Source organism: Diceros bicornis, chromosome 28, assembly GCF_020826845.1.
Source record: "Diceros bicornis minor isolate mBicDic1 chromosome 28, mDicBic1.mat.cur, whole genome shotgun sequence".
Classification (NCBI taxonomy): Eukaryota; Metazoa; Chordata; class Mammalia; order Perissodactyla; family Rhinocerotidae; genus Diceros; species Diceros bicornis.
Window position 1 is genome coordinate 30,625,794 of NC_080767.1, and position 15,055 is coordinate 30,640,848.

A 15,055-nucleotide genomic window follows, 5' to 3' on the forward strand; every position below is an offset into this window, starting at 1 on the left:
AAAAATAATATAGAGTTAGTTAAACCAAAAATTCTTTTAGAAGAACAATACAATCAATAAGCCTTTAGCCAGACTGATTGGGAAAGATAAGAGAGAAGATATAAATTAGTGATATTAAGCAAAGTGAAATAAGTCAGAGGGAGAAGGTCAAATACCGTATGATTTCCTTCATTAAATAGTAGAAAATAACAACAATAAACAAACACATAGAGACAGAGATTGGATTGGTGGTTACCAGAGGGGAAGGTGGGAGGGAGGAGGGCGAAAGGGATAATAATGTGTGTGGTGATGGGTTGTAATTAGTATTTGTGGTGAACATGATGTAATCTATGCAGAAATAGAAGTATAGTGATGTACACCTGAAATTTATACAATGTTATAAACCAATGTTATTGCAATAAACAAAAAATTTAAAAAAGTAAAATCAATTAGTGATATTAAGAATGAGAGACAACATCATTACAGACTCTACAGACATTAAAAGGAAAATGAGAGAATGCTATGAACGACTTTGTCAAAAATCTGATGACTTTGGTGAGACAAGTTCTTTAAACAACAAAAAATCCCAAAGTTCATACAGGAAGAAATTCATAAGAAGTTGTGTATTAAAGACAGTGAATTTGTAGTTTAAAATCATCCCATAAAGAAAACTACAACCACAGATGGCCTTATATGTGAATTGTACCAAACATTTAAGGAAGAAATAATACAGTTATCCACAAGCTCTTTTAGAATATTCAAGAGGAAGGAATTTCCCAACCCATTCTCTGAGGCAGTATTACCTGGATACCAAATCAGCAAAAATATAATACAAGAAAAAAAAACCCACAGATTAATATCTCCCATAAACGTTGGCACAAAAAGAAGTACCAAAATTTTGTCAAATCAAATCCAACAATATATAAAAAGGCAAAAACACGTAACCAACTAGGTTTCATTGCAGCAATGCATTTGATTTACTATTCCAAAATCAATTATTGTAATTCACCATTTTAATAGACTACTGAAGGAAATCCAATTATCATCTCAATATATGAAGAAAAATGTATTTGATGAAATTCAATATCCATTCTTGATTAAAAAAAAATCTCAGAAACCTAGAAACAGAGAAAACTTCCTTAAACTGGTAAAGACTATCTATTAAAAATCTAAAGCTAACATCACATTTAATGGTAGAGGACTGAATGCTTTCCTCCTGAGATCAAGAACAAGCTAAAGATATCAGTTGTACCACTTCAATTCAAAATTGTGCTGGAATAGTGCCTATAGTTAACGATACTGTATTGTATACTTAAAAATTTGCTAAGAAGGTAGATCTTATGTTAATTACTCTGCTATAGACTGAATGTTTGGGTTCCCCAAAAGTTCATATTTTGAAATCCTAGCCCCCAATGTGATGGTATTAGGAGGTGGGGTCTTTGAGAGGTGACTGGGTCACGAGGGTGGATCGCTCATGAATGGGATAACTACTCTTATAAAAGAGACCTCAGAGAACTCCCTCACTCCTTCTGACATGTAAGGGCACAGTGAGAAGATGGCAGTCTATGAACCAGGAAGTGGATCCTCACCAGACACTGAATCTGCTGGAGCCTTGATCTTGGACATCCCAGCCTCCAGAACTGTGAGAAATTAATGTCTGTTGTTTAAGCCACTCAGTCTATGCTATTGTGTTATGGCAGCCCAAACAGACTAAGATATGCTCATACCAACAAAAAAAAAATGATAAAGGGTGAAAGAGAAAAATTTTGGAGCTGATGGATATATTTATGGCCTTCACTGTGATGAAGATTTCACGGGTGAAAATTTGTCTTCAAATTTATCAAGTTGTATACATTAATTGTATACAGCCTTTTGCATGTCAATCATACCTCAATAAAGTGGTTTAAAGAAAACAAAATTGTGCTGGAGATCCTAGTCAATGAAATAATTGGTATACACAAAGCAGGAATGCATAATACATACACCAAAAGATGTATTCAAGAATTTTCATATTCTTGTCACCATCTTGTCCTTCCCCCGCTTCCCTCTGGAATTCGAAGTGATCGCTGAGATCAAGTTGCTCCAGTCAGCATGCAGCAATTATAGCATCATGCTGGAGGGGTGCTTTGGGGTCAGGTTCAAGGCCCTGGAGCTGCTCAGGGAGACAGAGAGGTGAAGACAGGACAAGAATTGGGCATAGCAGGGGTGGGGTCTCCCTGAGGGCCAGCTTCAGAGATTTGTGTCTATGGCCCCTTGGTCAGTGTCAAATCCTGTTGCCTGGTGACAGCTGGGCAACTGTACACTAGCTTCTGGATAAGCAGTGGGAGAGAAACTTGAGTGTGGCTACTGGTAGACTCGGGGCTGACCCTCTGTACTGTAGCCCCAACCTGTCTTGCGAGCTGTAGCCCCCATCTGAGTTGGCCAGCAACATCTTTAAGGCCAAGAAAAACATGCCATCCTGAAGCTCTGGAGCAAGTGAGTATCCAGACCAGGGCTGGCAGGATGGGATCCTTGATATTCAGAGAAGCTTTGTGTCTAAATGCTGGCATGGGGACTCAGACAGCCTGGAGCTGGAATCCCAGCTCCATTGCTGGCCAGCCCAGTAATGTGGTGAGTTTCCTCACCTCTCTAGGCCTCATTTTCATTCTGTTTGAAATGGGGCAATGCTAAATGATCTATCAGAAGGTTGGAGAGAACGGGGTTCTGGTGACGGAGTATTTATCACAGTGCTGGAGCAGAGCACAGTGAGGGGCAGGGATTGGGGTAGGCTATGTCATCGGGAGAGACACCCTAAGTTAAGCTGGCCCTTTCATCAGGCAGCCAGGCCCCCAACAAGGAGCCCGGTACCAGCGGCAGCTCTCACTTCAAGTCCCGTGACCAGCTCAGATGCAGTCCCATAGCTCAGCAGTGGGGACTTTGCCAACACACCCAGTGTGTGCTTGGCAAGTCCTCCATCTCCAATGCGGAGGAGGATTCCAGTTGAGAACCATTAATGTCAAATCTCATGCAGCTGCAAGTGCCATTTGTCCAAGTCTGTGCTTTGATTTTATCATTGGTGCATGAGCCTTTCCCATAGGGAGGCCTGAACGATGAGGGATATGAAGGAGGAGGGGTACAGCCAAGACTGATAATCATGGACATCCATGGACACAGCCTTATCATTTACACATTGAAGCACATCACAGCCAGGTGGCAAATAGTCATTGAGCTCACCCACGTGCCCTCCCTGAGTTGCCCCTCGATCAGGAGCTAAAGGATTAATACCTGGCCCAGGAGGGAGCTGCTAGGACCCTGCACAGCCTCCAGTCTACACCTTCTTAAGTTATTTCAACATCATCCCCTAGATACAACACATAAAGGCAAGAGCCAGATGAATTGCTGATGACACAAGTTATCTCCCCTCCTTCCCGATGGCTGCAGGTGTCACACAGACACACAGCAGAGCTCACCTCTGCCAGGGAGGCCTTTTCAGTGCAGCACAGGGGCTGAGCATACACTTGGATCCCAACAGCACTGGCCTTTGCTGACCTGGCATAGGTGTACAAGGATATGATTTCCTGAATGACAGGCAGGCGCATTACACCAATATGGCAGAGGAAGAGATACATTGTTGCATCTTTGGGTTTCCATTGGCCAAGAAAGCAAGGACAGTAACACAGAAGAGGCCTGCATTGCAGGGATGATCCATCTCCATCTTTGACCAGGAATGTTTCTTTACACCTGAGAACCCTTGACCAAACCAGAAGGCCCAGATCAGCCAAAGTAGTCACAAGCTGGCTCAGGGTGTCATCTGCTTCTGTGGTGAGATGCTTTCTCCTGCTCAGCTCTGCTCTGTGGGGCAGTAAGACTCCTTCTGTCCTTGATTCTCAATGGGAAGGTGTTCCATCGGGTCTGGTAACAATATGGGTGTCCACACAGTGACTATTGGGCTGGAGGGAGAAAGGGGTAGTAGTGACTGGATGTCTCCTATGGAGGCCCCTCCTCAGGAAATGTCAGCCCTCCATTTGAGGTGGATCTTAAGTCTCTAGCTATGGGAAGTGTGTACACTTTAGTCTGATTTCTGCACAAAAGTGTCTGTTTATTCTGATTTTTTCAGAATTCCACTCCGGGTACCCACCCCCCAAATGGTTCTGCACAAAGTGGGACATGAAGGCAGGGGTGAATCCAAAAGTCTTTACCAACATCCATCCTCTCCCATTTGCTTATAAATTGCCCCCGCAGATATCTGTGAACAGAGCTGTTGATTGGAGGCTCTTTCTGCCTTGGCTGCCTTTGGCTGATGGCCCTGGGTCATTCTGTTGCATGGGCTTGCTCCTCCGCATCCTGAATGTTCTTGTGACCAGCATATGCACAAAATCAACCTGGATATTGACAGAAAACCCTAGAAGGAGGAGGAGTTCCACGTCAGTGTTTTCCTCCTGAGGGTGTGACCAGCAGGGCAGCTCTTACAGTGATTTCAGTGACTCTGGAAGGATGTGGAGCAGAATAATCATGCATAGTGACTCCTGGAATCTCCTTTTTATTCCCTTGTTCTTTTCCATAGGCGAGACAAGCACAGAGGAGAGCAAACCTCTGCTGGTACCCACCCAGTCATGGTATCATTTCTACATTTAAATAAGGAAGATTTTCCATTTAAATAAAACAATCCAGTAGAATCCTAGGTTTTTTTTTGCCTCTGTGCATCTGGAAGACAAGGGAAGCATTTATCTTTCCAAAGCCAAGTTTTTAATTTAAATATCATTACCTGGGTTCCAGTTAACAAGTGAGAATTCTAGAATTCTGTATCCAGCAAAATGACCCTTTAAAAGTGAAAGAGAAATAAAACTCTCTCGGACAAATAAACACTGAGATAATTTGTCACCAGTAGACCTACCTTGTAAGAAATGTTAAAAGAAGTTCTTCGGAGAGAATGATATAGGTCAGAAACTTGAATCTACATAAAGAAAGGAAGAGCGTTAGACAAGGAATAAATAAAAAATAAAATAAAATATTTTATTTGCTATTAATTTATCTATTAACTGTTCAAAGTAATAACAACGACAATGTAAAGAGAGATAATAGCTTATGCGTAAGTGAAATGAATGACAGCAATGTTCTAAGTGATGGGAGGGAAGAAATGAGAATACTCTGTTATAAGGTACTTACACGCTGTATAGTGTTATTTGAAAGCAGACCTAAATTAGTTGTAAATAAATATTGCAAACTCTAGGGTACAAATTAAACACAAATTTTAAAGAAATATAATGGATATACTAAGAGAAGAAAGGATGTAGAATCATATAAAATGCTCAATTAAAAACATAGAAGACAGGGGCCGGCCCGGTGGCGCAAGCGGTTAAGTGCGCGCGCTCCGCTGCGGCGGCCCGGGGTTCGCTGGTTCGGATCCTGGGCGCACACCGACGCACTGCTTGGTAAGCCATGCTGTGGCGGCGTCCCATATAAAGTGGAGGAAGATGGGCACCGATGTTAGCCCAGGGCCGTCTTCCTCAGCAAAAAAAAAAAAAAGAGGAGGATTGGCGGATGTTAGCTCAGGGCTGATCTCCTCACAAAAAAAAAAAAAAAAAAAAAAAAAAAACATAGACATAAAAAGAAGGGAAGATAGAAACAAAAAATATGCAGTCAATAGAAAACAGGTACAATATGGTAGATACTAATCCAATTATATCAATAATCACTTTAAATGTGAATGGAGTAAATACACCAATTAAAATATAGAGACCATCAGAGTCTATAAAAAGTCAAGATCCAACTATATGTGCCTAAAAAAAGCCACTTTAAATATAAAGACGCTGCTAGATTAAAAGTACAGGGGTGGACACAGAGAGCTGTAGAAAATATTTACAAATCACATATCTGACAAGAGATTGACACCCAGAATATAAAAAGAACCCCCAAAACCCAAAACAACAGCAAAAACAACCAACCAATTAAAAAATGGGCAAAGTTCTTCAATGACATTTCTCCAAAGAAGATATACAAATGTCCAATAAGCACATAAGAAGATGCTTAACATCATTAATCATTAGGGAAATGCAAATCAAAACCACAATGAGATACAACTTCATAGCCATTAGAATGATTAGTATCAAAAAACCAGGAAACAACACATGGCAAGGTTCTAGAGAATTTGGAAATTTTGTGCACTGCTACTGGTAATGTAAAATGGTGCAGCCACTATGGAAACTATTACTGTGGTCCCCCAAAAATATTATAAATAGAATTACCATATTATCCAGAAAGTCCACTTCTGGGTATATACACAAAAAAATTGAAAGCAGGGACTCAGAGAGATATTTCTACATTCATGTTCATAGCAACATTGTTCACAATAGCCCAAATGTAGAAGCAAACCAAGTGTCCATTGGCAGATGATTGGATAAACAAAATGTGGTGTATGTATATATACAAATGTATATTTATACATGTATATATATAACAGAATAATATTCAGCCTTAAAACGGGATGAAATTCTGATACATGCTAAAGCATGAATGAACCTTAAAGATATTATGCTAAGTGAAATAAGTCGAAAGGACAAATGGTGTATGATGTCACTTACACAAGGTACCTAGAACAGTCAAGTGCATAGAGATATAAAGTAGAATGTTGGTTACGAGAAACTGGGGGAGTGGGGAATTGGTAGTTATTGTCTAAGTGGTACAAAGTTTCAGTATGCGATGATGAAAAATTCTGGAGATGTATAGCGGTGATAGTTGCCAAACAATGTGAGTATTAAAACCATTGAACTGTATACTTAAAAATGGTTCAAATGGTAAATTTTACATTATGTATACTTTACCACATACAGTAGTAAAGGGATGGAGAAAAATACACCATGCAAATACCAATCAAAAGAAATCTGGAGTAGCTATATTAATGTCAGACAAAGCTGACTTCAGAACTGAAAGATTATCAGTGATAAAGAGGACATTGCATAATGATAAAGGAATCAATTCACCAAAAAGACATAACAATCATTAATGTGTAGACACCTAACAACAGAGTGTAAAAAACTGATAGAATGGCAAGGAGAAATAGACAAATCTACTATTATAGTTGGAGATTTCAACACTCCCCAAACATTGAGCAACAGATCCAGCAGGCAGAAAAGCAATAAGGGTATAGTTGAACCGAATGGCACCACCAATCAACTGGATCTAGCTGACAATTCTACAACACTTCATCCATCCATAGCAGAATACACATTTTTCTCAAGGCCACATGGAACATTCACAAAGATAGCCCACGTTTTAGGTTATAAACACACCTTAACAAATTTAAAATAATAGAAATCATACAAAGTATGCTCTTAGACCACAATGTAATTAAACTAGATATCAATAGCAGACACATAGCCAGAAAATTTCAAAATATTTGGAGATGAAACAAAACACATATAAATACCACATGGGTCAAACAAGAAGTCGCAAGACAAATTTTAAAATATTTTAAACGATTGCTTCCTAGTCTTGGCTATTGTGAATAACGCTGCAATGAACACAGGGGTGCATGTATCTTTAGGCATTGGTGTTATCAAGTTCTTTGGATAAATACCCAGCAGTGGAATAGCTGGATCATATGGTAGTTCTATCCTTGATTTTTTGAGGAATCTCCATACTGTTTTCCATAGTGGCTGCACCAGTTTGCACTCCCACCAGCAGTGTATGAGAGTTCCCTTCTCTCCACATGCTCTCCAACACATGTTGTTTCCTGTCTTGTTAATTATAGCCATTCTGATGGGTGTGAGGTGATAACTCATTGTAGTTTTGATTTGCATTTCCCTGATAGTTAATGATTTTGAACATCTTTTCATGTGTCTGTTGGGCATCTGTATATCTTCTTTGGAGAAATGTTTATTCAGGTCTTTTGCCCATTAAAACACAACTCATAGGGGCCGGCCTGGTGGCGCAAGCGGTTAAGTGCGCGCGCTCTGCTGTGGCGGCCCGGGGTTCGCTGGTTCGGATCCCGGGCGCGCACCAACGCACTGCTTGGCAAGCCATGCTGTGGCGGCGTCCCATATAAAGTGGAGGAAGATGGGCACAGATGTTAGCCCAGGGCCGTCTTCCTCAGCAAAAAAAGAGGAGGATTGGCGGATGTTAGCACAGGGCTGATCTCCTCACAAAAAAAAAAAACAAAAAAACAAAAAACACAACTCATAAAAAGTTATGGGATGCAGCAAAAGCAGTGCTTAGAGGGAAATTTATAGCATTGAATGCATATATTAGAAAATAAGAAAGATCTAAATCTTGTCATCTAATCTTCCATCTTAGGCAACTAGAGAAAGAAGACAATATAAGCTGAAAGCAACAGAAGATAAGAAATAATAAAATTTGGAGCAGAAATCAGTGAAATTGAAAACAAGAAATTAATAGAGAAAAATCAATGAAACCAAAAGTTGGTTCTTTGACAAGATCAATAAAATTGCTAAACCTCTAGGCCAGACTAACTAAGAAAAAAGAAACCTTTGCAAAGCGTGGTTTGTGGTCCAAGGTAGCTGCAGGCAGGTCAGAGCATCTGGCCGGGGGCCTTGGAGCTGGGACACACCCAAAACACACCAGTCCCATAAGCTACAGGTTGAGGTGCCACGAAGACCCTTGTGAAGCTTTGGCAGGGTCATGGACTCTGTTCCCACATCTGTCAGATGTTCATGGAGCACCTACCTGTCTGTGTGTCCAGCACAGTGCAGTGAACAGAGCAGACACCACTCTCCCTGTTCTCATGGAATTTATGTTCTGGTGGGAAGCTGGGGCAGGGGACACCTACAGAGAAGTATGTCAGCCTTACAGAAAAAGGCGAGGGGTGATCAGACCATTTACCAAGGGCTCCTTCTGATGGAGACTCTTTATCAGCCTCTGCCAAGTGACCAGACCAACTACTGCCAGGAGAGCCAGACTCAGGATAGGGGAATGGGGTTGGCCTCTGGACAGGCAGGGGACAGCACAAGAGCCCAGCCCCCCACAAGGGTGCAGTGGGAGAGTGATGTGGAACTAAAAGCCAGGCCTTTGACACTGTTGCACATCTACCTACCCCCCCCCACTACCATCTCCTCCATCCTGGCCACCTGGTTGGACTAGTACTAGCAGAATTTCTGTCAGTCCCTGGACTTTATTGGCCTAAAGCAGTTGATAGCCTCTGTGCAGCTCAGCCTTCCCAGATTGGACCCAGAGCACCATGCAGACCTTCTGCCAGTCCAGATGAAGCATCTAGAGCTTATTGGGGCAGAACCTGAGGGAGAGGAGGATTGAGGTACATGTGCACATTTGAGGAGGTGGATGGGGTTGGGCTACCGTAGGGTAAGGCTCCAGAGGATTTTTGGGGGGCTAGAAACAAAACATAGCCTCAGACCATTCATCCGGTAGACTGCAATCTGAGACTTCCTAGGGTAGAGTCTGGCTGAGACTTCTCTTAAAGGCAGTGTGATGTTTTCTGTCTTTGGAAAGGCAATGAAAAGCCATTCATGTTGGTGAACATTTCTCTTCTTACACTTCTAGTTCCAGCTCCAGGGTTTGGTCTGTTGCCAGCTACAGAGCTAGAGCCAGCTACAGTGCCAATTCCAGCATCAGCACCAGAACTAGAATCAGTCCAGAGCTGGAGCCAGCTCCAGACCTAGAGTCAGATTCAGTACCACCAGCTCTGCTGCCAGCTGGAGTTGGAGCCAGCACCAGTTTCAAGCTAGAGCCAGTCTCAGAGCTTGAGCTAGCTCCATCACCATCTCTAGAGCTAGAGCCAGCTCCAGTGACAATTCTTTTCTCAGTGCCACAGCTGGAGCCAACTCAGAACTCTTTTAACTTATTGTTCAAGCAAAGAGATTAGTGGTTGCTTCTGGAGGATATCGACAAGGAAGGAGCTCAAAGGAATGCTCTGGAGTGATGTCAGTGCTTTGTGTATTGATACCATTTGTCAAAATGAATTGACTAGTTCAGTAATATCCGAGCATCATTGCATCAAAGTATATATTATAGTAAAATATAAAAAGAATACAGACTCTTCTATTTCCATTCACCTTTATGAAGAAAAAAATAGCCAAGAGTATTATATGGTGATAAAAATCAGAATAAGATTAACCTTTGGAGGAAATGACCTGGAGGGGCATGATGGAGGATTACTTCTTTACCTGGCTGATAATTTCATGTGTGTTTCTTTTGTGATAATTCATCAAACTGTGCACTTAATGTATGCTAATTTTCTCTCTATGTATGTTGCACATCCATTAATAAATATTTATTTTTTAAAAAGCATCATTTGAATCTACCCATAGTCTCCTTCAAATCCTCCGTCCCTGTCTTCTCTCAAGAGGAAATGAATAGCCTGAATTTTATGTTTATGATTCCATTAAATTTCTATAGTTTTATTTCTAAGTGTATGCATCTCTCTTTCTCTGTCTCTGTCTCTCCCTTTTTCTCTCTCTATGTGAGTGTAGACGTATTTATGTCTATACACATGTGTGTATAGACATATATATGCATATAGACACATACATATGCATATACATAAGCATATACATATACTTATACATGTACATATACATATACACATACACATACATACACATGTCTTAAGTCTGCTTGTGCTGCCATAACAAAATCCCATAGACTGAGTGGCTTAGACAACAGAAATTTATATTCTCACAGTTGTGGAGGCTAGAAGATTCTGGCAAGATTGGGTTTTGGTGTTAGCTCTCTTCCTGGCTTGCAGTTGGCAGCCTACTCACTGTGTCCTTGCACTGCCTTTTCTTGGTGTCTGTGCATGGAAAGAGAGAGAGAGCTCTCTGGTGTCTCTTCGTATGAGGACATTAACCCTATTGGATCAGGAACCCTCCTTATGATCTCACTTAACCTTAATTGTGTTCTTAGATGCTCCCCACCCCACTTCCAGATACAGCCACACTAGGGATTAGGGCTTCAATATATGGATTTTGGAGGGACATAAACATCAGTCTATAACAATACATATACCTATAAAATCTTTGTTTCTACATTTTGTCATATTGGAGTCTTGATTTTTTCTCTCCATATTTCATTTCTATAATCCACTGATATGGCAAGTAATTGCTCTACTATATTCCTTATGTAAAAATACTATAATTTGTTTGTTGTTGAACTTTTTTCATTTTTTTATGCTGTTATGAACAATATTGTAATGAACTTTCTTATTTATATCTCCAGTGGTACACGTGCAAAACATCTTAGGATATATACATGAGAGTGGAATTGCATGGTTCAAGGCAATGCACACTTTCCAATGTAAAACATAACACTGTGTTGTTTCTCTAGCAGAGGTGAATAGGCTTCCAATAAATACACACTGTTGTCAACAAAGAGTAGCTTCTAACTTAAATTTTCCAATCTATTAGTATAAAATGGAATCTGAGGTTTTTTTTGTCTTTCCCTGATTATTATTAAGGTTGACTATCTTTTCATATGTTTATTAGCCCATTTGAGTTTCTTTTCTCTGAAATGCCTATTAATCTCATTTTGGCTATTTTTCAATTTTGCTGTATATGCATATGTAAATGTATTTTGATTATTAAATTGTAAGCTATTCCAGGGGATACATTTTGCATAGCGCTCAGAAGGATGGTTGGGACTGGAATAGCAGAGGATAAAGATGAAGGTCTTCTAGGAAATGTTATCCGGTACCAGGGGAAGTGGGAATGTCATTTCTTAATACAGAGAGACACTTTTCTTCTCATACTGTTTCTTCAAATAGAAATCCTCAAGAGTCATTGATTTTGTTTTTAACTCCATGCGTGTAGGGAAAGAAGGAGGTGCCAATGATGGTCTTCTCGTTTGAGAAGGAAGTCTTGTCGACTCTTGACTTTTAGGAACACAGGCATGTCAATTGTAGAATTATAATCAGAGAAACAGATTATCAACCGTGATCCACAGGACCTAGAGACCATTTCTGAAGTCTAAATACCTTGCAAGACTCTTCATTCAAGCAGCAGTTCCAAGTACAGATTGATTTTAACACAAAACAGAACAAAGTAACAACACATGTGTATTCACATATCTTCACTTTGAATGACAAGCACGTGATATTCATCTCCTGCCTGGCTTGAAGAAATGGAGTTGGAGATGTATGCAATAAATTTGGAATCCATTTTGTAAGGAGTTTATTGGAAAACAATTCTTGAATGCTTATTCAATGATATTGTGATAAACTTGCAACAAGAGAATGCTGACTCCATAGCTTTTGGGAAGGAGACCAATATTTATAGAAACTGTTGTCCATCCCCAGGGTCCAGTGATGGGATATAAAGTCCCTCAGTCTTTTGCTCAGAGAGTGAAAGTATTAGAGTGTTTCTGGTGTTCTTGCAATAGCATGGGGTTCAGAAACAAGAGACTTGGGTTAACACACTTGATCTTTAGCTTTGTTTATTACAGACTCTGAATCACATTTTCTCCAATGTCCACCAAGAAGACAAAAACCTTTGCGAATCACCAAGTTCCTAGTAGCTGCTTTGTGGTTATTATCATTATTCCTCCAGGGGTGAACTCTCCTGTGGCCTGCTATCAACAAACAGCTCTTCCCTCAAGGGAACCAAAGGCAACAAAGCAATTATTTCCTGTTTGTCTCTAATTTGGAGCTGGGGGTGAAGAGTTGCCCTCCTTCCCCACCCTGGGGTCTTCTCCATGACTGGTAAAGTTAGAACCTACACCCATTGCTCAGGGGATGTAAACAAGTGTGTGTCCATATATCTATCTTTTTTGGTTTTGAACTGATAATGCTTCTCCCTGTTGCAGTGCATCTTTGAGACCCTTAGAGACTCCACCTGCTTCATCGCATCCTGTGTCTTCTAGGGAGAAATGGAAGAACATTCCCAGGCCTTGTAGCTGAAGGTATTTGTACTCATCACCTAAGAGGCAATGTCAGAGCAGGAGTAGAATTCATATTCAGTAGTGTCATTGCATGTGTTTATGTGTTTATGTCTGTGTGCATGTGTGTCCAGTCTGTGCTACTGATCCACAATATGGCTCTACCACTCCTCACACCAGGGTATAGCAGACTGCTCCATGTAGAATAACTTATCTCAAACTGATCCTCTATCTAATTTTTGAGAGAATAGGGAAAAACATATCTCCTCTTGCTTATCTCTTACCCCCCATTAAGTCTTCTTGGTTTTTCCTTCAAATTTTATCCCAAACTGTAACTATCTTCATCTCTGCTCCCATGATCCAGGTGTAAGCAGGTATTATTTTGCACCTGAACTACTACAATGGTCTCTGGTTAAATTTCTGCTGACACTCTTGCCTTGTTATAATCTGTTCTCTTCCCAGTAGAGAACAAAAATAAATTTCATTCACTTCTTTCCTAAAACCTTTTCATGGATGTTCTATTGGTCTGAGAATAGAATCAAAATTTTCCATTATAGCAGAAAAAATCTTACATAATCTGGCTCCTCAATAATTCTCCAACCCCATAACTTTCCCATGCTGACCACGCTCCTGAATTTTCTCTTGAACACCACAGTCCTGTCCTCTGCAAACAGCCAGAATGCCCATTTTTATCATCTTCACACAATAGGCTCTTATTATTCAGGACTCATTTTAAAGAACCAATAGGAACACGCTTCCTCATCACCTTGGCCTCTTGTAATTTGACAATGTGTATCACAATTGTAAATGTATATATCCTCCAGTTCAATTTCTAGGAATTTATCCTACAGATATACATATGCTATTGTGAAAAATAGCATAGGAACAATATTATTAATGAAATATTGCTGGAAATAGAAAGATATCAGAAACAACCTAGATGTCCATAAAATACCTGGTTAGCACTTTCATTGTGATAAACTGATTATTATTGACATGGTAATGACCAGCAACACTGATTGTGTAATTCTTCTGGGGTAACAATATTAAATAAAAAGGATTTTTAATGTAGTGGGCTGAAGAAGGTAGGAATTCTATAGATAATTTCATTCAAATTGGGAGAATTGGTACATAATGTAAACTTTGGTTAACTCTCAAAATGAATGATTAGTCCTGTAGTGAGATACTTTCTCAGTTCTCAAAGAGAAAGACCTTTAGAATGGATGTCTTTGCAGAGTTTGTGGATTCTATTTTTTGGTAGATAGACCATCATGTTCTCTTTCCCTATCATTTTATGAGTGTACCCATGGGCAAGTCTAAGAGTAACTGACCTGAAGAAGAAAGAGAGAGAAATGACAGTATCAGCAAAGTATAAGAAGTGTTAGATTACGACAAGAAAAATATCAGTTATGAATCACTGGAATAAAACCTAGGTTAGGAACTGTGAAAAAGGATAGTTTATTTGGTAACATCTGGAAAGACACTTACAAAGAGCTTATTTTTTGGCAGATCCAGGATGTGACTAGGAAAACCAAAGAATTTCCTGGTGTTCTGAGAACTTGAATAAGAGTGGTCTGGTTAGAACTGAGGGAATAAGGTGGGAATTTGGAAGAGAAGCAGACTTTTTTCTCCACATTCCATGAAAGTTCCTTTAGAAAGAGTGATGGTAGACTGAAAACGTTGAGGAGTGAAAAGAAATTTTCCAAAAGGAAGGACTGAAGAATTGTTACAAGGTATGTCACTAGATCTTTTATGTTATTGACACAATTTCTTGTCCTTAACACCATTGCCTTAATCAGTTACATATGTTTCCACCAAGGCTCCAATTTCTGGCTTCTGGGAGATCCAGAGCAGCCCACTGGGTTGTCTTACCTTGATCAAATCTATGGAAATAAAGCATTAGCTAAAAATTTGTGAGAGGCATGAGGAAGGCTAAGAAAGGCCAAGAGACCAATTGGAGAGCATCTATTAGAGTTTCTAATAACTGGTTACTGACTTAGCCTTGCACCGTAATTTCCTAATCTCAGATTTCTGCAATGGACACCTGGACGCCTCAAGTTTGAACCTGATCTGATCTCGTCATCATTCTGAAGTTTCATGGTTATTCCAAAAGAGATTGTTTTGGTTCCTAGGTGGATGCATAATAACCTGATGTCAGACCAGGATTTTAATGTGTTTTTTGTGTGTCTGTGTGTGTGAGGAAGATCAGCCCTGAGCTAACATCCACTGCTAATCCTCTTCTTTTTGCAGAGGAAGA